Raw genomic sequence first — 27432 nt, forward strand, 5'->3', positions numbered from 1 at the left:
CATGATTATCCTGCTTTAATTGTCTCATCCTGATCGAAGCATCCTGCGTCACTCAAAACGCAGATTAAATCATAAACATATATCAAGTAGTTTCATCATCAAAATACGAGATTCAACAATTAGTGCATTGAGGATAGAAATTACACTCGAATCAAGCTTTCTAGTTGGCTCCACATGAATATTATTAGGTTGCCCTGCATGGTTGAGTAAGGAATAAAAAAATTGCTCAGTGTGTGCTTTAACCTCATCTAAATTCTCAATAAGATTGTTATCTTTGTCTCTGCATTTCCTGATGCGGTTAATGGCTCTTTGAGTAGCAATGGAAGCATAAAAAAACTTAGTATTGGAATCTCGTAAAGTAAGCCAATGCTGTCGAGACTTCTGTTTTGCAAAACTTTCCTCCTGCTTTAAGGCTTAGCCTGAATTTATTTCTAGCTTTTGTCTCTTTTTCGATAAGATTCTCATCATGGGGCTGAAGTTTCAGCTCATGTTGCATTGCTATTAGTTCCTTTCTGCAAAATTGAACTTGGGTGGTAATATTGTCAAAGGTATTTATATTCCACTCCTTAAGTGCTGCTTTACAAGCTTTGAGTTTTTGACATAAGATGTAAGGGGGGGGGGATCCATGCATATTAACATTCCAAGCTGATATGATAACATTAAGGAACTGAGGATGAGTACTCCACATGTTGAAGAATCTAAACGGTTTCTTGCCTTTTGGTGTTGCTTTATCTGCGTGTATGTACATTAAAGAATGATCGGAAAACAATGGAGCATCATACTCAAGAAGTGAATTAGGGTAAACTATTAACCATTCTTGATTAATCAGACATCTATCGAGTCGAACCATTACTTTTCTGTTAGCAGCACCTTGATTACTCCAGGAGAGCTAATTACCCACTGATTTCATATCAGTCAATGCAGTAGTATCTATGTAATCATTAAAACTCTAAAGCTGACTTTCTGAAAGTTGTCTACCCCCCACTTTTTCATTTGTACACCGAACAGTATTAAAGTCACCAAGAACAATCCAAGGTACATTAAGACAGCCATCTGCAATGTTAGTTACATCAGACCATAGTGTATTTCTTTCTTGCATACTGTTTGAAGCATATATACCAATGAAATTGAATTGACGGCCATTCTTTTTGTCCTCTACCTTAAGATGAATGAATTGATCAGTATCAGAAATAAACCAAGCATTAATAGAGTTAGGATGCCATATGACCCATATTCTGCCAAAAGTTTCATTTAAATCATTGGTAAACAGTTCTGTGTCCGACCATATTAAATTCTTTTGAGCTTGAATGCGCGATTGTTTAATTTTCGTTTCCACTAGAATAACAATATCACATGCGGCAGACTTGATTATTCTATTGAGCTCCCGACATTTCTCAGGCTTATTAAGTCCACGAACATTCCAGCATGTTATCTTCATCAGTAATAAACAAATGAAAAAGGTGGTAAGGACAATATGAAAAGAAGAGGTATCTATCATGTTAACCGATGCTCCCTTTGTATGCAGCAAGAAAAAACTGTTGACCACCTCTATTTTGCTTATGATTATACAAAATGGATATGGAAGAAGATTCTCCAGCAATTTGAACTCAATAGACTGCCACAACCAAACTTGCACCAAGAACTAGGCGACCTCATGCAATGTTTCTCAAGAAAAGGGCCTCTCACACAACTAGCAAAGGTTACTTTCAGATCCGCTATTTGGTGGATGTGGAAGGAGAGATGTAACAGAATCTTTGAATGTCAACACACAAACAATGCTCAGCTCTTGAAAGAGATTATTAGAGACTCAAGATCCTATATGGAGCAAGATCTCAAAACGGAGCACTTTACCCAAAGAGAAAAAGATATTTTTATCAAATTTACATTTGCTATTAGCTAAAGATCTTGGGAATGATGCCAAATTATGTACCCACAGGTAGTTTTGATATATCTGGATAAACATTTTCTATGTTGACTATAATTAGGTGTTATAGTCTATAGCATGTGTAGTCATAACTATCGCACTCGCACTCTATGAGTTACTTGGCTTTGTCTATGACTTGTATAGATAAAGCTATTTGTAGAAACTTTACGCATAAACAATTTACTTTTACTTACAAAAAAAAAAGAAAAAGGTGGTAAGGTATTCATCCTACGACTTTGGATGGACTGTACCATCCTTTTTCTTATCCTTTGGTTTTGTATTTTCCTCCCGCATAATATCCTTACCTTTTATGGCTTTATTCCTATTTTTATCCACTTCATCTATATCTTGCAGATGTTTAAACTTTAAAATACCTTGAATCATGTGGTCTTGATTGGTAGGGTTTGTTGAAGCATGATAAGATTGTTGTGGTACAATATCCTAGTTAGTACTTGTTGAGACAGAATATCCTTGTTGGCGATGTTTGTCGCGGCCTGAGTTTGTTGAGGAAGAATATCCTTGCTAGCGAGATTTGTTTGGGCCTGAGTTCGTTGAGCTATTGTGGATGGATCCGATGATATTGGAAGAGTTCCTGACTTATGCTTCTCCTGTCCACTAGCACCATGGGAAACTTCTATTGTGGAAGGCTCAGACATTATAGGAAGAGGTAAAGTTTTGGATTTGTCCTTCTGTCCGCGGTGTTGTCCTTGCGAGTCGGAATGCTCAATAGTCTTCGCCACCATCGGTGCTACTGCCATTAGAGAAGACTCGCTTTGTTGCTGAGGCGCTTGACATGGTCGATAGACCTTTGTGATCGGTTTTGGAGTTTGCTAACAAGCTCCATTTGCATGACCAAAAGATAAGCAATGCTGACATCGTTGTGGCTTCCAGGAATATGAGACATGTACCTTCCGAGTGTTCCCGTCAAGATCACGATGGAAAACCTCATTTGGAAGATCATCGTCGGAAGAAACCAGTACACATGCTCGTGCAAATGCTAATCTCGTCTGAGCTGCTGTTCCTTTGTCGATGTAGAGTGGCTGTCCTAGAGTGCTGCATAACTTTGCAATAAAACGTCGCTCCAAAGATGTAGAGGAAGACCTTGAAAGGATACCCATAATGGAATAGACTGTAGGCTATCTAACTCCAAACGGACATCAGGAGACCAGCATCATAGAATCATTGGATGGCCGCGAATAGTTCAGAATCTTTCAAGGACCCGTTGCAAATCTTCTTCAGAGTATAGCTTGCAAACAAAGAATCTGTTTTCCAGCATATGAAGATCAAATGATGATATTCCCCATCGAGTTTTGATAAATGAGGATAGTGGGAAATAAGATATTTTGAGACCTGCCACATAGCCAACAATCGTCATAGACCATGTCTCAATAAGCTCTGCTGAATCAGTAGTCTCGTATACAGCAATCTTCTTATCAGCCTGAACTTCTGAAGTAAAGAATTCCAAGCTTAGATCTGGACTTCCAACCATAGCCTTGAAGAGGCTAGTCCAAGGCCGAGGGTCACTGGAAATGAGAGCAGGCTGCTGCGATCTAGAGCGCGACCTACTTCGATGCTGCTTTGTCGAAGGAGTTTCTCTCTGGAGAGGATATGGTGGAGGAGCAGATTGACGGGTAACGGTAGGGAGTCTTGCCATCGTATCAACCTTCCCACCACCATCGCCAGCCCTAAACGATGTCGCTACCATGTTTGATCCCTCTTATGGTCGCCACTACAGAATCGTCGCCATAGGGAAAAGCCACCACCGCAGTATATCAGATCGTCGCTGTAGTACCGTCACCCTAGGGAGATCTGGTCGCCGCTATGGTATCGTCGCCCTTAGGGAGAAGCTGACGCTATAGGAGATCCGATCAGCACAACAGTAAGGGAGATAAGATCGCTGCCATAGTACCGTCGCCCGTGGGGGAAAGCCAACGCTGCAGGAGTTAGATCGCCCTAGGGAGATCTCGTCGCCGCTATAGTACTGTCGCCCTATATATGGTCGTTGCTACAGTGTCGTCGCCGTCGCTACAGTACCGTCGCCCTTGGGAGATCTGATCGCCGCTACAGTGTCGTCGCCCTTCGCCCGTGGGAAAAAGCCGACGCTGTAGGAGTCTTATCGCCCTAGGGAGATATGGTCGTTGCTACAGTGTCATCGCCGCTACAATACCGTCGCCCTAGGGAGATCTGGTCACCGCTACTATGTTGTCGCCGCTATAGTACCGTCGCCAGATCAAATCAAATCAGTTAAGGTTCCCATGACTACACATGCTGTAGACTATAACTCTTAACTGTGGCCAACAAATAAAATTTAAAGTACAGATATGCTAAGATTTCTTATGGGTATAGCTTTTGATTACATGCCCAAGATCTTTAGCTAATAGCAAAATTGAATTTGATAAAAATATATTTTTCTCTCTGTGTAAGGTGCTCCATTTTGATATCATTCTCCATACATGATCTTGAGTCTCTAATAATCTCTGTCAAGAGCTGAGTAATGTTTGTGTGTTGACACTCAAAGATTCTGCTACATCTTTCCTTCCACATCCACCAAATAGCGCATATGAATATAACCTTTGTCAATTGTGTAAGAGGCCATTTTCTTGAAAAACATTGCATGAGGTCACCTAGTTCTTGATGCAAGTTTGGTTGCGGCATTCTTTTGAGTTCGAATCGCTGGAGAATCTCCTTCCATATCCATTTAGTATAGTTACAAGCAAAATAGAGATGGTCAACAGTTTCTTCTTGTTGCATGCAAAGGGAGCATCGGTTAACATGATGGATACCTCTTCTTTTCATATTGACTACTGTAGGTAGTTTATTCAGAAGGGCCTGCCATGTACCTAAGGAATGTCTCTATGATCCCGGTCGATCCAATGCCCAACTACTTGGGGAGCCACTTGTTATTTCTTTGCCTAATTTGATTCCATGCAGATGTGGCACTTAATTTACCATTGTCATGAAGCCAAATAAGTACATATGAAGGGTTGTTCCTAATTTAAATAGCTGTGATAGTCGACCAAAGTGATAACATTTCAGGAGAAATAGGAGTCGAGAGACACCAGGTACTATTAGCAATTAACTCGGAAACCTTCCAATCTTTGGGAGCCCCAAGGTCTTTCGTATTCTGTCACCATATAATTAAAATATACTTTTCCCATTCACCCAAGGATCGTACCACATATTAGTTTTAGTTCTAGTAGAGATTGCATAAGAAATGTGTTTGATTAGCCAATTCCTTACCTTTAAAATTCCTTTCCAAGCTGCAGAGTGGTATGTTCTTGTTGAAATTTCCCAAATCGATTCCTTTGAAAGATACTTAGCAAAAACCCATTGTGACCATAAGGAACATTTGTTTTGCAAAAGGTCCCACAATTGCTTTACCAAACATGCTTTATTCCAATCTTTAGTTTTTCTCTGGTTCAGCCCCCTTCATCTTTCGGTTTGTAGATGCTGTCCCAATTTACCATATGCATTGTCTTATCATTTGTGTCATTCCAGAAGAAGTTTATTAATAACCGTTCAATATCTTGGAGAAGTCCAAAAGGCAGAAGAAATGCATTAGACCAATATATAGAGTAAGAGTACAACACCGACCCGATGAGTTCAAGTTGTCCTGCTTTTGAAAGAAGCCTATTTTTCCCGGAGGAAATTCTATTATTTATTTTTTCCAGGATAGGCTGACAGTGGGTTTTTGTGAATGCCAGTGGATATGAGTGGGAGACCAAGATATGTAACTGGCATATTTCCGTCACTAACCCCTAGGGTATGTGCAATAACATTTTTGTCCTCAATGAAAGGGCTCATGTAGACTTTACTTTTCGCATGATTTAACTGAAGGCCAGATGGGATCAAAATTTAGTCATTGAAAGAAATATTTAGTCCTCTAAATTTATCACATATCATTCGATAAAAAGATGAGATCAAAATTTTACACTTGGATTGAGGCCATCAACATCATTGAGTCTTCTTTATTCACACCACCCATTATCCTACCACTATTCTGCCACCAATGAATTAGGTTCATCACGCTTCCATTGCGCTACTCTAATTTAAGATCCCCGATCAACCCTTTCATCCTCCTTAATTAATCAGAAGCAGATAAAGTAGGAGGACTAAATGTTCTCGACATCTTAGATTCCTAAAAGACATCAAAAAAAATTTCACTAATCACTATAGTTTACTAGTCCTCAATATAATTTACTAATCCTCAATGTATTTTGCACATCAAACAAATTAAATATCTTAGTGATCCTCAAATCATGCTTTAATACCATCTTTTTCACACCCCACCCCTCGAATTTTTTATATTATAATTCAACAACAATCCATTCCAAGATCCGATCACACATTTGAGGACATTGAGAAAACATTCAAGTCATTTCCATATATTCTATAATCCATAAGACCTGTGCAGTTTAAAACCATATATCATATCACTTAATGATTCACAAAATCCCAAGCCAACCCAACTAAACCACAACCACATCATAAATCCATAGTTGTGGGAATCTATACAATCACAAAAACTAATGTTTACCACATGTTCATATCATTACACAAATTGGCTTAAAATTCCCAAAATCCCGATATGGGGGGTACTTTTCAAATATTTACAAAATACATTATTCTAGATTTATCGTTTATTTATAAGTAAAAGTAAATTGATTTTGTGTAAACTTTCTACAAATAGCTTTGTCTATACATTTTATCAAATTTAATTTTGCTATTAGCTAAAGATCTTGGGCATGATGTCAAAAGCTATACCCATAGGAAATCTTGGCGTATTTGGACTTTAAATTTTATTTGTTGGCCACAGTTAAGAGTTATAGTCTACAGCATGTGTAGTCATAACTACCGCATGAGTACTCTATGAGTTACCTAGCTTCGTCTATAACTTGTATAGACAAAGCTATTTGTAGAAACTTTACACAAAATCAATTTACTTTTACTTATAAAAAAAAAAGCTTTGTCTATATAAGTTATAGACAAAGCTAGGTAACTCGTAGAGTACTCATGCGGTAGTTATGACTACACATGCTGTAGACTCTAACTCTTAACTATGGCAAACAAATAAAATTTAAAGTCTAGATATATCAAGATTTCTTGTGGGTATAGCTTTTAACATCATTCCCAAGATCTTTAGCTAATAGCAAAATTGAATTTGATAAAAATATATTTTTCTCTTTGTGTAAGGTGCTCCATTTTGAGATCGTTCTCCATACATGATCTTGAGTCTCTAATAATCTCTATCAAAAGCTGAGCATTGTTTGTGTGTTGACACTCAAAGATTCTGCTACATCTTTCTTTCCACATCCACCAAATAGCGCATCTGAATATAACCTTTGTCAATTGTGTAAGAGGCTCGTTTCTTGAAAAACATTTGCATGAGGTCACCTAATTCTTGATGCAAGTTTGGTTGCGGCATTCTATTGAGTTCGAATCGCTGGAGAATCTCCTTCCATATCCATTTAGTATAGTTAAAAGCAAAATAGAGATGGTCAACGGTTTCTTCTTGTTGCATGCAAAGGGAGCATCGGTTAACATGATGGATACCTCTTCTTTTCATATTCTCTATTGTAGTAGTTTATTCAGAAGGGCCTGCCATGTACATAAGGAATGTCTCTATGATCCTGGTCGATCCCATGTCCAACTGCTTGGGAGCCACTTGTTATTTCTTTGCCTAATTTGATTCCATACGGATATAGCACTAAATTTGCCATTGTCATAAAGCCAAATAAATACATCTGAAGGGTTGTTCCTGATTGGAATAGCTGTGATAGTTGGCCAAAGTGATAACATATACAACATCAACTTATCAAGTATGAAAATTTTGCCCCAAAACCTTCTAGCTTTCCACTATCGTAGCTAAATTTAAATATTCTAGCGAGCGACAAGTTATCCTAAAAAAATTATATAGCAATGGGGTGAGCACATAGAGCTCAACAAGTGACTAACATATCCACTATAAAGAGGACAGTTTCGAACAAATAAAGTTTCAAAATACAAGGCAAAGATACAAGAGTTCAAAGATAGCCACTTAACAAATGTAGAGTTACAATGTCATTTTATTTCGAAGTATGTTTTGTGCATAACAATAGAGTAAGGGCTAATAGGAGCAAATCATTGATGTAATAAAACATTTCAGAACATATCAATAGTGGATGAAATGCTTCGGAATATATCAATGGCATATGAAGCATTTCGGAGTATATCAATAGCATATGAAGTATTTCAGCGCATATCCAGGACGTATGAAATGTTTCGAAGCATATGAATAACAACTGAAATATTTAAGAGCATATCAATGGCATATAAAGCATTTTGGAGCATATCAATAATGGATGAAATATTTCAGAATATATCAATAGCAGATAAAATGCTTCATAACTTATCAATGACATGTGAAGCATTTCGGAGCATATCAAAGAACAAATACGAAACAAAAGCACAAATATTACATGACATTGCATTCATTTCATTCTTATCTAAAGTATATCTAGAAACACAACCAAAGTTTTAGATATCATATCAAACATATAGAATGTGAAGTGGGATCCCAAACATAATATGGTCCATTCATTTATGAATGACCACCAAATATAATATTGAGCATCGCGGGCTTAAGCACATACCTTTTACCATTTCTGGCAAAGGTCTAAACAATCTCATTATCATTTCTGGCAAAGGTCCAAATAATCCCACAAATACTAGAGTACAAAAGGTATTGTGAACAATAAATTGGGATATATCGGAAACACATGCGGAACAACGGAATGCATGTGTCTATACGAAACATTATGATACAAACATGAAGTTTACATAACAGATCAAGGTATGCAAATACTCGTAGGACATATACATGAATTTGAAGTAATAATGTAAAGCTTAACAGAAGTAAGGAGTTTAGCTAAAATCAATTTCCAAATATACGGAACAAGAATAGGAATAATCGATCAAAGCTCGATTCTAACAGAATTTAAGAGACACATTTAATAAATTGTTTGGATGCTTAATTATGCTCCAATTCGTATAAAATTGGAGTTATTCGAAGATGTATCAATCTAGTTTTTGATAACTTAAGTTTTGTATGAATCTGAATTTTTAGCAAGGAGTTATAAATAATTTAATAACTAAAGGTCAGAGAATATTATCTCTATTTTATTGAATTCACAGAGTTGATTTGAACAGATGATTCAATAGATACTTTTACTCTATATCATTCAATTCAGATATGACAGAAAGCTTTATGAGTCTTGTTTCCAATAAATCATACTTTGCATGAATTTGATTCCCAACAGAAAGTTATAAATAGTTAATTAACAGGAGGTTAAAAATTACAGTCCTTATTTTATAGAATCTATAGGGTTAATTGAATTAGAAGTCTTAGTAGACATTTAAACTCTAAATCATTTAATCTTAGTATCAAAATAAAGATCTTTGAGTCTAATTTTAAATAGATTAGGATTTTCCAAAATCAGAGTTTATTACTAAAAGTTACGTTTGAAACAATTTATAGAGGTCAGATTATTGAAAAATTACAGATCCATGGCTTTGTATCAAAATGAAAGAAAGGTTTGGTGCTAAGCTGAAATATTTCGAATTATGAAGAATTAAAATAAAAATAGAGATTAGAATTTCTGTAGGAAGGGGTTTGAACACTTGTCTTAGAAGAGTTTGATTCCCAAATGTGGGGAAATTGATTCAAATCCTCAAGCAACACTTCTTCTTCTTCTTCTTCCGTTCTCTTCTCAAACCAACATTGGCGGTAGCTTCTTTAGTTTTCGTCCTTTTCTTTCTCCTCTAATGCATTAGATTTAGCTAATATAAGGATTGCAATATGACAAGCATACATAAAAGGGGCTTAGGTGTCATCCATAGAATAAAATTAGATGGCACCATTTTTTTTTTTGATAAGTAAAAGTAAATTGATTTTGTGTAAAGTTTTTACAAATAGCTTTGTCTATACAAGTTATAGACGAAGCTAGGTAACACGTAGAGTACTCATGCGGTAGTTACGACTACACATGTTGTAGACTATAACTCTTAACTATGGCAAACAAATAAAATTTAAAGTCCAGATATTGTAACACCCATCATTTCCGAATTTTCGTATAAATTTCTAGTGATAATGTAAGCATTTATTTTAAATTGACAAAAGAAATAGAGTATGAATCAGAGGTAACTCATTTGTAAGGTTTGGGAGATCTGTTAAAAAAAAAAATGAAAGAATCTGAGCACCTATATGTAAACCCTAAGGACCTAATCGTGAATATGATAAAAATAAGGACTAAACTGCAAAACACACAAAATGACAAATTCCACCATTTAAGCCTCTCTGCCTTCATTCTGAAGGAAGCAGAGAAGGCAGCTCGTGGGTGATCAGGGAAAGAAAGAAAGAAGAAGAAGAAGAAGAAGAAGAAGAAGAAATTGGGGTTTTTAGGGTTCTTGCTTTAATCTTTTCACTTCGGGTCAAAATTCTCAAAGGCAAGTGTTCTAACCCCATCCTACAGAATTTTTAGTCTATGTTTTTATGTTGATTCAAAATAAATTGAAGGATTTCTATTTAGAAACTGATATGTCTCTCTTTGGACATAGAACCATGGATTCTGAAGTTTTTTTTCGATAAACTGACCCCTATACACTGTTTCAGCTATAAGTTTTAGTACAAAATGTGAATTCAGGCAGAAACTATTTTTTTTAAAATTAAACTCTTATATCTTCCTTTTGACACTGATTTTGTAGATTTTGGAGACCGAATACTTACCCAAACATCTGTTTCAAAGAAGCCTATAGACGTTGTAAAACAGGGTTCAAGATTTCTGACCTGTCGATACTAAAATGCCTATAACTCCCTGTTGAAAATTCTGATTTGAACCAAACTGATTTTATTTGAAACTAGACTTGAAATTATTTCTTTTGACATATAGTTTGAAAATTTTGGAATTTAATTGCCTACCCTATTATCTGTTGAATCTGACCCTATAAATTCTGCAAAACAGTGATTGTGTTTTTGACCTTGTGTTACCAAATCAAAGGTAACTCCGTGTTGGGAACCCTGTTTCATATGAAATTTGTTCCATCAGAATATAGATTGATATATGGTTCGACCATAGCGTTCTTATGGGTATTGGAGCATAATTGATATTCTGAAGTATTTGTTTGATATGCCACTGGAATTCTGTCCGAAATTGAGCTTTGGTCGATTTCGCGTATTCTATTATGTTCCTTTGGATATTTGAATTCGTCTAACCTTCTTATTGGAATTGAGCTAAATATGACTGCTTGGAATCCCCGTACACTCTTGTTTTCATTTCATTCCAAATCTGAATACATTTGTGAGAGATTTGTTCTTTGTTTCGTATTGTCTCGAAAAGGCACATGCACGTTTTGTTGTTCCGCGTGTGCTTCCGATATATGCTACTTATTGTTAAAACTGCCCTCTTGTACTCTGGTGTGTGGGATTGTCTGGACCTTTGCTAGAAATGGTAAAGGGTATGCGCTTATTGCCCGCTCTGTGGGGTCCCGCTCTGTGGGATATTCTGAACCTTTGCCAGAAATGGTAAAGGGTATGTGCTTAGAGCCTGCGATGCTCTGCCGGCCCCCTCTGACTTCACCTAGACGTGGGTGGATGGAGCTCCCAGACGTGGGAGACTTTTGTCAGGTGGTCATTCAGAAATGGATGAATCACATTCTGACTGAGATCCCACTACACCTTCTATATGTTTGATATGACATCCAGAGTTTTGGTGAGTTGTTTCTGTTCATGCTCTGGATAAGAATGATATGATTGCGACGTCAAGGATGACGTTTGAGCTTCTGTACGATATTTGTTTTTGATATCCTCTGAAATGCTTCATTCACTGATGATTTTGCTTCGAAATGTTCCATATGCCGTTGATATGCTTCGGAACATTTTATATGCCATTGATAAGCTCCGATATGTTTCCTTTGTTACTGATATGCTCCAATTACTCTATGCCCCATCTGTCAGGAACCAAAAATGTAAGATTGAAAGGACAATTGTGTCTCTGCTCCTAATGATATTATGTCTACGAGATCGTATATTCTGCCTTGTATTTTGAAACTGTATCTCTTTGGAAATTGTACTATTTTGATATGGATATGTTAGTCACTTACTGAGCTCTTTATGCTCACCCCGTTTGTTGATAAATTTTTCAGGATAGCGTATCGCTTGCTTAACTGTTAAGATTGGGCTGTGGCAGTGGAAAGTTTAGAAGATTTTGGGCAGATCTTTGTTAGCATATGTGTATATGTTGTATAAGATACTTTGCATCTTATGAAATGTGACGATAAATCTAAACGTGTGGATTTTGTGTAAGATAAAGGATCCCTCATGTATAGGATTTTGGAATGTTAAGTTAAATTTATGTAATGATATGATCTTATGGTAATCGTTGGTTTGGTGACTGCATAGACTTCCCCACTTGTGAATTTTATGTTGTGGTTATTATTTTGATGAGTTAAGTTCAGTTTGTTTGGATTATCGAGTGATGTGTGGGATGTTTATGAACTGCACAGGGTTATGAATTTGTAGACTATAGAGGTGAAATTTTTGATCTGAATGTTTTTTTAGTGACCTCAAATGTGTGTTTGGATCCTGGGTTAGTTATGATGAAAATTTTAAATATTGTCGATATTTTGAGGGGCGTGACAGATATGCCAAGATTTCCTGTGGGTATAGCTTTTAACATCATTCCCAAGATCTTTAGCTAATAACAAAATTGAATTTGATAAAAATATCTTTTTCTCTTTGTGTAAGGTGCTCTATTTTGATATCGATCTCTATACATGATCTTGAGTCTCTAATAATCTTTGTCAAGAGCTGAGCATTGTTTATGTGTTGACACTCAAAAATTCTGCTACATCTTTCCTTCCACATCCACCAAATAGCGCATCTGAATATAACTTTTGTCAATTGTGTAAGAGGCCCTTTTCTTGAAAAACTTTGCAAGAGGTCACCTAATTCTTGATGCAAGTTTGGTTGCGTCATTCTATTAAGTTCGAATCGCTGGAGAATCTCCTTCCATATCCATTTAGTATAGTCAAAAGCAAAATAGAGAAGGGCAATAGTTTCTTCTTGTTGCATGCAAAGAGAGCATCGGTTAACATGATGGATACCTCTTCTTTTCATATTGTCTATTGTAGGTAGTTTATTCAAAAGGGCCTGCCACATACATAAGGAATGTCTCTGTGATCCTGGTCGATCCCATGTCCAACTGCTTGGGAGCCACTTGTTATTTCTTTGTCTAATTTGATTCCATGCGGATGTGTCTCTAAATTTGCCATTATCATAAAACCAAATAAGTATATCTGAAAGGTTTGTTCCTCTAACATCCCCCATTTTTTTAAAAATTTAGTAAAAGGTTTGTTTGTAAACATAAGGATTATTTAATAATTATTTTATATTCAATTATATTATATTAAAAGTTTATGTCTAGGGACTTAAGAGCAAATATTAGAAGTTTGATATAATTTATGAAAGATTTAGATTTAAGTTAAAAAAAAAACAAAACAAAAAATATAGTGGACATGTGTCACTAGCTAACCTAAGGTTGGTGCCACTTATTTTTGTTCTAAATATGACACCTAGCCCCTTGACACCTTGCAACTTTTGCATTAGCCAAAACCCAAATAATTAGATGAATGGTTAAAGAAAACAAACCTAAAGAGTTGCAGCTAACGTGGGTTTGAGAAAAGAAGAAGAAGAAGAAGAAGAGCTTGAGGTTTTTCATCAATTTTCTCACATTTGGGATTCAAATAATTTTAAGGTAAGTGTTCTAACCCCATCCCACAGTAACCTTAATCTCTGTTTCCATTTTTATTCTGCAAAATTTGAAAAATTTGAACTGAGAACTAGACCTTCTTTCGTTTTGATATAAAGTTATGAATTTGTAATTTTTCGGTAATATGACCTCTATGCAATGTTTCGGTCATAACATTTTGTAATAAACTCTGATTTAGACAAGACCTATTCCATTTGAAAGTAGACAAAAATATCTTTATTTTTATAATAAGATCAAATGATTTGGAGATTAAATTCCTACTAAGACTTCTGTTTAAATTAACCCTATAGATTCTGCAAAACAGGGACTGAAATTTCTGACCTCTTGTTGCTTAACTACTTATAACTTTCTGCTGTGAACTCAGATTCATACAAAGTATGATTTATTCGAAGATAGACTGAAAATTCATTCTGTATATACCTGATTTGAAATTTTTGGAGTATAATTGCTAATTGAAACATCTGCTTTCATCGACCCTATGGATTCAATAAAATAGAGCTAATATTTTCAGACCTTTCGTTACAAAATTATCTGTAACTCCCTAATGTAAATTCCAATACTTGTTAAACTTGATTTGCCTAAAACTAGATTTACAAAGTTTCTAATGAAACCTATTTTATATAAATTGGAGCATAATTGGTTATCCAAATAGTTCATATAATGTTCCTATCAAATTCTGCCATAATCGAGCTTTAGTCGATTTCGGCTTTCCTTGTTTCTTCTCTTTGGAAATTGATTTCGGCAAAAACTCTTACTTCAGTTTAGCTTTACATTATTACCTTATATTCTTGTATACTTTTGTCCTTTATATATTTGTACATCTGCAGCTATCATCTAAAGATCATGTTTGCATCGTGATGATTCGGCACATGCATCCCATTGTTTCGCATTTGCTTTCGATATGTGCCTCTTCCAGTTTCATTTCGTTGGACATTGAATTCACCTAACTTTCTTATTTCAATTGAGCTATATGTAATTTCTTGAAATCCTTGTATGCTCTTGCTTTTGTTTTCTTTCAAATCTGAATACATTTATGAAAGATTATGTTTGTAACGTATTGACTCGAAAGGCATATGTACATTTTGTTGTTCTGCATGTGCTTCCAATATGTCCCAATTCATTATTCACAATACCCTTTTGTACTCTGGTGTTTGTGGGATTATTTGGACCTTTGCTAGAAATGGTAAAGGGTATGTGCTTAGAGCCCGCGATGCTCTAGATTATGTTTGGTGGTCATTCAGAAATAGATGGACCATATTATGTTTGGAATCCCATTTCACCTTCTATCTATTTGATATGAAATTCAAAGCCGACCTAGCACTTGGGTAGGGTGAGAGGGCTCGAGTAGGAAAGGGCTACCCGTGGATAGAGTAGAGAACTCATCACGGCGTGGAGCCACCACTGAGTTAAACCTCACATGCACTATGCTGGAGTACGACGATTGAGCTTCTACTTCGTATTTGTTCTTTGATATGTTCTGAAATACTTCTTATGCTTCCGAAATATTTTCATATGCCATTGATACGTTCTGAAGCATTTCATTCACCATTGATATCCATTTAGTATAGTCACAAGAAAAATAGAGATGGTCAACAGTTTCTTCTTGTTGCATGCAAAGGGAGCATCGGTTGACATTATGGATACCACTTCTTTTAATATTGTCTATTGTAGATAATTTTTTCAGAAGGGTCTGCCATGTACATAAGGAATATCTCTGTGATCCCGGTAGATCCCATGTCCAACTGCTTGGGAGCCACTTGTTATTTCTTTGCCTAATTTTATTCCATGCGGATGTGGCACTAAATTTACCATTGTCATGAAGCCAAATAAGTACATCTGAAGGGTTGTTCCTGATTGGAATAGCTGTGATAGTCGGCCAAAGTGATAACATTTCAAGAGAAATAGGAGTAGGGAGACACCAGGTACCATTAGCAATGAACTCGGAAACCTTCCAATCTTTGGGAGCCCCAAGGTCTTTTCATATTCTGTCACCATATAATTGAAATATACTTTTCTCATTCACCCAAGGATCGTACCACATATTAGTATTAGTTCCAGTAGAGATTGCATAAGAAATGTGTTTGATTAGCAATGTACGTGTTTGATTAGATGGCACCATTAGGTTAGCTAGTGACACATGTCCACCATTTTTATTTTTTCTTTAACTTAAGTCAGAATCTTTCATAAATCATGTAAAATTTTTAATATTCACATTTAGTTCCTAAGCCATAAACTTCTAATATAAAACAAGTTAATATAAAAAAATTATTTGCTAATCCTCGTATTTACAAACAAGCATCTATAAAATTTTTAAAATTGGGGGATGTTAGAAAACTAATCACTCAAATTTCATCTAAAGAACTTCTAAGAGGAATTCTGATAGAACCCTTAAAGATTCTAAACTTGGGGTTGATCTCTTTAGGGGATCGGCCTCCTTGGAACTCTATAGGAGTTCCTCCCTCCAAGTTGCTGCTCAAAGGCTGCAGAAAAGATTTATCTATTGCTTATGAAAAGAGGTGGAATATATGACTATTTATAGGGCTTCTAAACCCTAACTCCTAATAGGACTCATACTCAAGACTCCTACTTTTAACCAACTCCTAATATGACTCATACTCAAGACTCCTATTCCTTTACAACTCCTTATTTTTCTCTATGAAACAACCTCCTACCTAAATGTCCTTCTCAATTGGGACTCTCCTAGCTAGAGTCCTAGCAGAATGTCCCTTTCAATTATGACTCTCCTAACTAGAGTCCTAACCGAATGTCTCTCTCAATTAGGACTCTCCTAGCTAGAGTCCTAACAGACCCGCCCTGTTCAAATCAGCCTTGTTCTCAAGGCTGAGATTCCATGAACTCTGGGAACTGGGTCTTCAGCTCCTAATATGGTTCCCATGTGGCGTCTTCAAGTGGTAGATTATTCCAATGCACTAGTACTTCGGTAGATGGATGTCGACGACGCATCACGATCCTGCGATCGAGGATGGCTTGTGGTTGGGCTTGAATAACTCCATCCTCAGTTGTGTTTGGTAGTTGGATCTGGGGTGACTCGTGTTCTCCCAACTTGGGCTTTAGGAATGATACGTGGAAGACAGGGTGAATTTTGGCATCTTCAGGTAATTTAAGTCTGTATGCCACGGCTCCAATACGCTCTATGATCTGATAGGGCCCATAAAAACGTGGGGATAGCTTAATGGAGGCTCGAGTGTTGATATAGAGTTGCTTGTATGGTTGTAGGCGAAGATAAACCCAATCTCCCACTGAAAATTCTCTTTCACTTCGTCGTGTGTCGGCTTACTACTTCATTCAGGCTTGAGCGGTAGAGAGATTATCTTTTAATAGTTTTAATAGTTTGTCCCTATCAATCAATTCTTGGTCAACCTTATCTACCTTGGCCGAGCCAATTACATACTTTGGAATCACAAGGGCTGGTCGACCATATAATGCTTCAAAAGGGGCACATTTTGTAGATGAATGAAATGTAGTATTATACCATCATTCGGCCCAAGGAAGCCATTTCGCCCACTCTTTTGGTCGGTCGCTAGCGAAACACCGGAGGTACGTCTCTAAGCACCTATTTACCACCTCTGTTTGGCCATCAGTTTGTGGATGATACGCTGTGCTCATCTTGAGTTTGGTGCCTTGTAACTGAAATAACTCGGTCCAGAATTTACTAGTGAAGATCCTGTCACGATCACTTATGATGGACCTTGGCATCCCATGCAGTTTAATAATATTTTCTACGAAAATTTGGGCAATACTAGCAGTAGTGTAGGGATTTCTCACAGCACAAAAATGAGCATATTTCGTAAGTCGATCAACCACCACGAGAATCGTGCTTTTAACTTTGGAAGATGGCAGCCCTTCAATGAAGTCCATGGAGATGTCAGTCCACACTGAGTCTGGTATGGGTAGTGGTTGTAGCTTCCCTGGATTTGCCATAGTTTCACCCTTGTGTTGTTGACATACATCACATTGTGCCACATATTCAGTAATAATTTTTTTCATCCCTCTCCAATAAAAAGTTTGCTTCACTCTTTTGTAGGTTCTTAGGAATCTAGAGTGCCCTGCTGAAGGTATGGAGTGCATTTCATGCAAGATGATTGTGATGCAAGGGGAGTCAGGTATAAGCACAATGCGACATTTGTAGCGTAGATCCCTCGAATCCCAGGTGTAGTGGGCTATTGCAGTTGGATCCTCCAATTTTTTTATGATGTTGCTGATTTCTGGATCCTTCTTCCATACTTCCCTAATGTCCTCGAGGAGACCGGTGGTAGGAAGGGAGATGGCTGAAACCTTAGCTTGTTCAGGTAGCCGTGAGAGTGCATCTACAATAACGTTTTCTTTTCCTTTTTTGTAAATAATTTCATAATCAAATCCAAGAAGTTTGGTTACCCATTTTTGCTACTTAGGGGATGATATCTTATACTCCAAAAAGTACTTGAGGCTTTTATGGTCAGTTTTAATTTGAAATCATCGGTCGATCAAGTAGGGTCTCCACCTCGTTATTGCGTGTACAATGACAAGCATCTCCTTATCATATACTGACATGTTTTGACGGGAGGGAGATAATGCCTTGCTAGTGTATGCAAATGGTCGACCATTTTGCACGAGAACAGCTCTAATTCTGACTCCAGATGCGTCGGCCTCAATGATGAAGGGTCTATTGAAATCTGGCAGTGCAAGGACCGGCATCGTTGTCATGGCTGCTTTAAGTTTGTCGAAGGCAGTAGAGGCTTTGTTCAACCATTGGAAAGCATTTTTTTTCAGTAAAGAAGTGAGTGGTGCACTGATCTTCCCATAGTCCTTAACAAATTTTTGGTAGTAGCCCGTTAGTCCAAGGAACCCCCGCAGTAATTTCACGTTTGTAGGTTTCGGCCAGCCTTGCATTGCCTTAATTTTTGTTGGGTCTACCGCCACTCCTTCTGATATTATATGCCTAAGGTACTCTGCTTTTTGTAGGAGAAAGCTGCACTTTGGTTGCTTAACAAAAAGAGTATTCTCCCGAAGGATCATCAAAACAATCCGTAAATGCTGAAAGTGAGTCTCAAGAGAAGGGCTCTAAACGAGAATATCATCAAAAAATACCAGCACAAATTTACAAAGAAAGCTCCGAAATATATCATTCATGAGACTTTGAAAGGTTGAAGGAGCATTAGTGAGTCCAAAAGGCATTACCAAGAATTCATAATGGCCATCATGTGTGCGAAATGCAGTTTTTAGAATGTCATTGTCACATACCCGAATTTGGTGGTAACCGGATCGGAGGTCCAACTTCATGAAGACTCGAGCTCCTTTCAATTCATCAAGAAGTTCATCCACCACTGGTATTGGGTATTTGTCCTTGACGGTGATACCATTTAAAGCTCGGTAGTCAATGCACATCTGCCAAGTTCCATCCTTCTTGCGTACAAGTAGCACCGGTGAGGAATAAGGGCTGCAATTTGGCCGAATCACCCGTGTTTCAAGCATCTCCTTTACGATCTTTTCAATTTCATCTTTCTGGAGGTGAGGATATCAATACGGTCGAGTGTTCGCTAGTGGCTTGCCCGGAAGGATTGGAATTCGATGGTCATGTTGCCGAGAAGGAGGAAGACCGCGCGGTTCAGCAAATATGTCGGCAAATTCAGTAAGCAATTGGGCAAGATTTTGATCTTCAATTTCTATTTTCTTCCCCTCTGGTTGCTGCTGGAGGTGCATCAAAAAGCCACCATTTACCTTGTGTAAAACTTTCTCCATTCGTTGGGTCGAAACAGTGGTAACGTTGCTTCCGCGCTTCCCGCGTAGGATGATCTGTTTGCCCTTACAGTAGAATTTCATAATTAATTTTACAGTAGAATTTCATAATTAATTTAGAAAAGTTCCAAGAGACATCACCTAGTGTAGTCAAACCATTGTATGGCATCCCCTTCAAGATGTATAGCTGCAATTTTCACCATGGATGCATCGCAATTTTATGGTATCAAGGGTGTTACAATCACCCCCACTCAAAGGCTTGACATCCTCGTCAAGCCCCAACATAACCCAGATCAAACCCTAGCATAGTGCATGTGAGGCGTAGCCTTGTGGTGGCTCCACGCCGTGACGAGTCCTTTGACTCCGTCTACGGGTAGCCCTTTCCTACTCGAGCCCCCTCACCATGCCCAAATGCTAGGTCGGCTCTGATACCAAATATAATGACCCGAGCCTGATGAGCTAACTGGCCTATCAACTTCGTTTGGTCTAAACCACTGACCAAAATACTTAAGCTGAAGTTGATAGTAGTACACTCATCAGACCCTTATAAGCCATTCTTAGTCTTGCCCACTTTCAATGTGGGACTAATCAAGGGTGTTACAATCACCCCCACTCAAAGGCTTGACGTCCTCGTCAAGCCCCAACATAACCCAGATCAAACCCTAGCATAGTGCATGTGAGGCGTAGCCCAGTGGTGGCTCCACGCCGTGACGAGTCCTTTGACTCCGTCTACGGGTAGCCCTTTCCTACTCGAGCCCCCTCACCATAAAATATAATGATCCGAGCCTGATGAGCTAACTAGCCTATCAACTTCGTTTGGTCTAATCTACTGACCAAAATGCTTAAGCTGAAGTTGATAGTAGTACACTCATCAGACCCTTATAAGCTAATCTTAATCTTGTCCACTTTCGATGTGGGACTAATCAAGGGTGTTATAATCACCCCCACTCAAAGGCTTGACGTCCTCGTCAAGCCCCAACATAACCCAGATCAGACCCTAACATAGTGCATGTGAGGCGTAGCCCAGTGGTGGCTCCACGCCGTGACGAGTCCTCTGACTCCGTCTACGGGTAGCCCTTTCCTACTCGAGCCCCCTCACCATGCCCAAATGCTAGGTCGGCTCTGATACCAAATATAATGATCCGAGCCTGATGAGCTAACTAGCCTATCAACTTCGTTTAGTCTAATCCACTGACCAAAATGCTTAAGCTGAAGTTGATAGTAGTACACTCATCAGACCCTTATAAGCTAATCTTAATCTTGTCCACTTTCGATGTGGGACTAATCAAGGGTGTTATAATAAATGTAATCACATCAAATATTTAAGTTAGGAATTGATTTTCTTTCCTTACTTGTTATTATAATTTAAGAAAATCCTAATCTACTTCCTTGTTTGTTGATATGAATTAAGGAAATAACTAGTAAGTATTCCAAATATGATGATATCATATTTGGTAGTATATTAAATGAAAATAATTTATATTAAATAAATACGAAAATTAAAATTTATTTCCCTTAATAGAGGCTCACCTCCTATTTAAAGGGGAGGGATCTCTCTCTCCTTCGTTCCTCACCTAGTCGAGCCTAGCAGCGGGAGGAACAAGGAGTTACACCCTGTTGACAAGAGAACGAGGAGTTACACCCTGTTGACAAGAGGTAGGTTTTCCCTACCTTTCTTAAAAGTTTTAGCTTTTATTTTGATTCTTTAAATGTTGAAAGTTTTATAGTTTGAAAAATGTGTATCAATTCTTTAAATGTCAAATTTTTTTGTATTAAAGTAATCAGTTAAAGTTTTCAAAATATTCTCTGACCCATGATTAATGTTTTTATTGTAGAATTAAATATGTTAAAAAGGTGTATGTTTTATATGATATATTTTTTGTATTACAGTTTATCTTTAATCTTATCTGGATTAAAATCTTGTTAGACTAGAATATGTTATCTAAAATCCCTTTTTGATATTCTTTGATCTGAATTTTAAAATATATTATTCTGAATGATTTAAAATATGACTAGAATATGTTAAATTTTATGTGTTGAAAACATGATTTTTATTTGAATTTAGAAAGCTATTTCCTTGTGTTAAAAACTTATCTCCTATTCTCTCTTTTAATGTCTTATGATTTCTAGTCAAATTGAGAATGTTATTTCTTTGTATTAAAACATTTCTCTCCATCTATCTTTTAATGCATTATTATGTTTTCATATATGTTGTTAATGGGTATATGCTATGACTAGTCCATGGGCTAAGGCTGGATCAGTTTTATGTAATGCATGCTCAATCATGTATAATGCACATGACCAATAGATGGACTGGCTCAATCTAGCCCAATATTATTGTTGAACTTGAGCCCAAATATTGATTGAATTAAACTATACTTGATTAGTCTAGATCAATTCAGGGTGATTCCGAATTGATTGACTTATTCAAGTTAGTTTAACCTAAATTGAACTTAATCTAGTCTAAATTATACTAGTCAAGGGTGGTTCCAGACCAATTAAATAAGGATTAGAGATCAGTTCAGTTAGGCTCTAGTAAATCGAGTTCAATTGAATCGATTAAACTAGAGTTCAAGTCAATTGAGGGTTAATTTATATTATTTGATATTGATGATTTTTTAAAGAGACGTTTTAAATATGTTATTTCATCCCGAAATGGATATGACCAGTGTGAGATTATATTCCTGCCAAGAGCAGGTAGGGCGATTCCCTTCGGGGATTAGCGGGCCGTCAGACGTGGCGGCTGGACGGTTCCTCCATCCGCTGTTGGGAGGAACGTGTCCCCACTTTGGCGGGTGTGGGACACCACTCCATCCGCTGTTAGGAGTGTGATATGAGTTTGCCTTCATCCGCTGTTGGGAGAACACAAACTCATCCCGTAGGATAAAGCCTCTCCATCCGCTGTTGGGGGAGTGCTCCTTCGGGTACTTGATATACGCCAATGGGATGATTGATTGAATTTTGGTCATGTATTTATCTTGATTTGACTTTTGGGGTTCCTACTCAGCGTTGCTGAATTTTCTTTGTTTTTGATTTTCAGAGCAGCCTCCCTCTAGTACTAAATCGGATTCCAGTGGAGAGCGAACATTCCTCTACCGCTAGGTAGAGCCACTTGGATGACTCTTGAAGTTAACTTTTCTATTTGTAATTTGATGAATAAATGAATTGTAATAAATGGTTATAGATGATGAATAAAGTGATGTTTATTTATTTGGCCTGTGTGAAAATATATGAAAAAAAAAAAAAAAAATTCAGGATGTGACAATTTTTATGGTATCAGAGCATAGTCTAGGGCCTATAGGTGTATTAGGTCCCTTGATTGACTTTAACCAATGATTGTCTTTAACCTATTATAAGAGTAATAGAGCCAATTCCAAAGATTAGTGGTTTTATCACTCGGGGTGCTCATGGTCGTAATGCTACTAGTGTACGCACTCGGAGAGGTGTTCATACAAATAATAAGTTGGAAACTCTTTGACAGTTGATCAGATATATAGAAACTGTGTTATTACTATTAAAGGTCATCATTTGCTAGTAGATCTTATTATACTAGAATTTCAAGATTTCGATGTTATCTTGGGTATGGACTGACTTTCAACATACCATGCAAGTGTCGATTGTTTCCGGAAGACTATTACTTTTTCACCCTTAGATCAACCATCTTTCAAGTTCATTGGGATTCAGGAAAAGTTCCCTTATATTATTTCAGCTTTGAGTGCTACCCAATTATTACTCAAAGGATGTCAGGGATACTTGACCTTTATTTTTGGAGAAGAATCTAAGAAGCCAGTATTAAAAGACATCCCCATTGTACGGGATTTTCCAGATGTTTTTCCCGAAAATCTACTTGCACTACTACAAAATAGATAGATTGAATTTACAATTGATCTTACCTGGCACTGCACCTATTTCTAAACCTCCGTATATAATGACACCAATTGAGTTGGAGGAGTTAAAGAAACAGATCCAAGAGCATTTGGATAAGGGTTTTATTCGATCCAGTGTATCACCTTGGGGTGCCCCTATCCTATTTGTGAAGAAGAAAGATGGATCTATGCGACTATACATCGATTATAGACAACTCAAGTGACCATAAAGAATAAATATCCCCTTCCCCGAATAGATGACCTATTTGATCAACTTCAAGGTACTCAGGTATACTCGAAAATTGATTTAAGATTTGGGTATCATCAACTGAAGATAAGGGAAGGAGACGTACCAAAAAAAAAAAAAAAAAAAAAACTGCTTTTAGAACAAGATATGGTCATTACGAATTCTTAGTAATGCCTTTTGGACTCACAAATGCACCGACTGCTTTCATGGATCTTATGAATAGGGTGTTCTACCCTTATCTTGATAAATTTGTAATTGTGTTCATTGATGATATCTTGATCTACTATAAAAGCATAGCAGAGCATGAACACCATATTAAGATAGTTTTGGAAGTCCTAAGGCAAGAGAGACTATATGCCAAACTAAGTAAGAGCAACTTCTGGCTCAATGAAATTATGTTTCTCGGTCATGTAATTTCAAGTGCTGGTATATCTGTTGACCCTCATAAGATTGAAGCCGTGATAAAATGGAAGCAACCTTCTAATGTTTCAGAGATTAGAAGCTTTTTAGGTTTGGTTGGATACTATAGAAGATTCGTAGAAGACTTTTCAAAAATAGTAGCACCATTGACCAGATTGACACAAAAGAATATAAAGTTCATGTGGGATGATAAATGTCAACAAAGTTTTCAAGAATTGAAGAAGGAATTAACCAGTGCTCCTATATTGGTGATTCCTTCGGGGGGAGAAGGTTTTGTAGTGTATAGCGACGCCTCACTACAAGGGCTTGGTTACGTTCTAATACAAAACGAGAGGGTAGTTGCTTATGCATCGAGGTAATTAAAGCCTCATGAGAAGAACTATCTTACTCATGACTTAGAGTTAGCAACTATCATTTCTGCACTGAAAATTTGGAGGCATTATCTCTATGGACAGACTTTTGAAATCTTCACGGATCATAAGAGTCTCAAATATATTTTCACACAGAAAGATTTAAATATGAGACAAAGAAGGTGGTTGGACTTTCTAAAGGATTATGATTTTAATATCAACTACCATCCTGGGAAAGCTAATGTAGTTGCTGATGCCTTAAGCAGAAATACCTATAGTCTTGTAGCCTATATGAATATTCAAAGGAATTCTATGATGACGGAGTTGGCAGACTTAAAACTTAAACTTTTATCGGAGATAAATAAAGGTTTTCTTGCATGTCTGATGGCACAATCATATTTGGTGGAAAAGGTTAAAGAAAGTCAGAAGGAAGATACATATCTTCAAATGATAGTTAAGGACATAGCTCAAGGATCTAGACCTGAATTCCTCCAAGCCGAAGATGGTTCTATTACATTCCATAATCGACTTTGTGTTCCCGAAAGCCATCCAGTAAAGATGCAATTATTGGATGAGGCACATAGATCAAAATTTAATATCCATCCCGGGACTACTAAGATGTATCGAGATTTACGCCAAAACTATTGGTGGCGTGGTATGAAGAGAGATATAACAGAGTTTGTTTCTAAATGTCTGATATGTCAACAGGTGAAGATAGAACATCGAGTACCTGCGGGAAAGTTGCAAAGGATTTCGATTCCTGAATGAAAGTGGGAGCAAGTCACTATGGATTTTGTGACAAGATTACCCAAGACTGTGAAAGGATATGACGAAATGTGGGTAATAGTAGACAGACTTACTAAATCTGCTCACTTCCTTCCTATTAACAAGAAGTATTCATTGGATAAACTAGCAAGCTTATATATTAAGGAAATCATTCGATATCATGGGGTGCCAGTTAGCATTATCTCAGATAGAGATCCAAGATTCACCTCTAAATTTTGAGGAAGTCTACAAAAATCTTTGGGCACGCAGTTAAAGTTTATTACAGCTTTTCACCCCCAAACTGATGGCCAATCTGAAAGGACAATACAAACTCTTGAAGACCTCTTAAGAGCATGTGCTTTGGACTTTGGTGGGAGTTGGGATATGTACTTGCATCTAATTGAGTTTTCTTATAATAATAGTTACCACTCTAGCATACAGATGGCTCCATTTGAAGCTCTTTATGGAAGAAAGTACAGATCACCTGTATATTGGGATGAGGTGGGAGAACGGAAGCTTTTGGGGCCTCAATTAATTCAAAAAGATGCTGATAATATTCGAATTATATACCAAAGATTATTAACAGCTCAAAGTCGTCAGAAAAGTTATGCAGATCGAAGACGAATAGATCTAGAGTTCGAAATTGGTGAGCACATCTTCTTAAAGGTGTCGCCAACCAAGGGAGTTATGAGGTATGGTCAAAGGGGAAAGTTAGCCCCAAGATTTATTGGCCCATTTGAGATCTTACAAAAGGTTAGGCCTGTAGCATACAGATTGGCATTGCCCTCGGCTTTGGCTAGTATCCATGATGTATTTCATGTGTCTTTGCTTCGAAGATATATCAGGGATCCATCACATGTCATATCTTACCAACCTCTACAATTACGAGATGATGCCACTTTTAGAGAACAACCAACCCAGATCTTGGAAATAAAAGAACATGTTCTAAGGAACAAAATTATACCTTTGGTAAAGATTTGTTGGCAACACCAATCAGACCAAGAGGCAACATGGGAAAGAGAAGAAGATATGCAAGAGCAGTATCCTCATCTATTCTATTAAGGTAAGCTAAATTTGGGGACCAAATTTCCTATAGGAGGGGAGAAATGTAATCACATCAAATATTTAAGTTAGGAATTGATTTTCTTTCCTTACTTGTTATTATAATTTAAGGAAATCCTAATCTACTTCCTTGTTTGTTGATATGAATTAAGGAAATAACTAGTAAGTATTCCAAATATGATGATATCATATTTATTTCCCTTAATAGAGGCTCACCTCCTATTTAAAGGGGAGGGATCTCTCTCTCCTTCGTTCCTCACCTAGTCGAGCCTGGCAGCGGGAGGAACAAGGAGTTACACCCTGTTGACAAGAGAACGAGGAGTTACACCCTGTTGACAAGAGGTAGGTTTTCCCTACCTTTATTAAAAGTTTTAGCTTTTATTTTGATTCTTTAAATGTTGAAAGTTTTATAGTTTGAAAAATGTGTATCAATTCTTTAAATGTCAAATTTTTTTGTATTAAAGTAATCAGTTAAAGTTTTCAAAATATTCTCTGACCCATGATTAATGTTTTTATTGTAGAATTAAATATGTTAAAAAGGTATATGTTTTATATGATATATTTTCTGTATTACAGTTTATCTTTAATCTTATCTGGATTAAAATCTTGTTAGACTATAATAAGTTATCTAAAATCCCTTTTTGATATTCTTTGATCTGAATTTTAAAATATATTATTCTGAATGATTTAAAATATGACTAGAATATGTTAAAATTTTATGTGTTGAAAACATGATTTTTATTTGAATTTAGAAAGCTATTTCCTTGTGTTAAAAACTTATCTCCTAGTCCCTCTTTTAATGTCTTATGATTTCTAGTCAAATTGAGAATGTTATTTCTTTGTATTAAAACATTTCTCTCCATCTATCTTTTAATGCATTATTATGTTTTCATATATGTTGTTAATGGGTATATGCTATGACTAGTCCATGGGCTAAGGCTGGATCAGTTTTATGTAATGCATGCTCAATCATGTATAATGCACATGACCAATAGATGGACTGGCTCAATCTAGCCCAATATTATTGTTGAACTTGAGCCCAAATATTGATTGAATTAAACTATACTTGATTAGTCTATATCAATTCAGGGTGATTCCGAATTGATTGACTTATTCAAGTTAGTTTAACCTAAATTGAACTTAATGTAGTCTAAATTATACTAGTCAAGGGTGGTTCCAGACCAGTTAAATAAGGATTAGAGATCAGTTCAGTTAGGCTCTAGTAAATCGAGTTCAATTGAATCGATTAAACTAGAGT

Source organism: Musa acuminata, chromosome BXJ3-3 (assembly GCF_036884655.1).
Source record: "Musa acuminata AAA Group cultivar baxijiao chromosome BXJ3-3, Cavendish_Baxijiao_AAA, whole genome shotgun sequence".
Classification (NCBI taxonomy): Eukaryota; Viridiplantae; Streptophyta; class Magnoliopsida; order Zingiberales; family Musaceae; genus Musa; species Musa acuminata.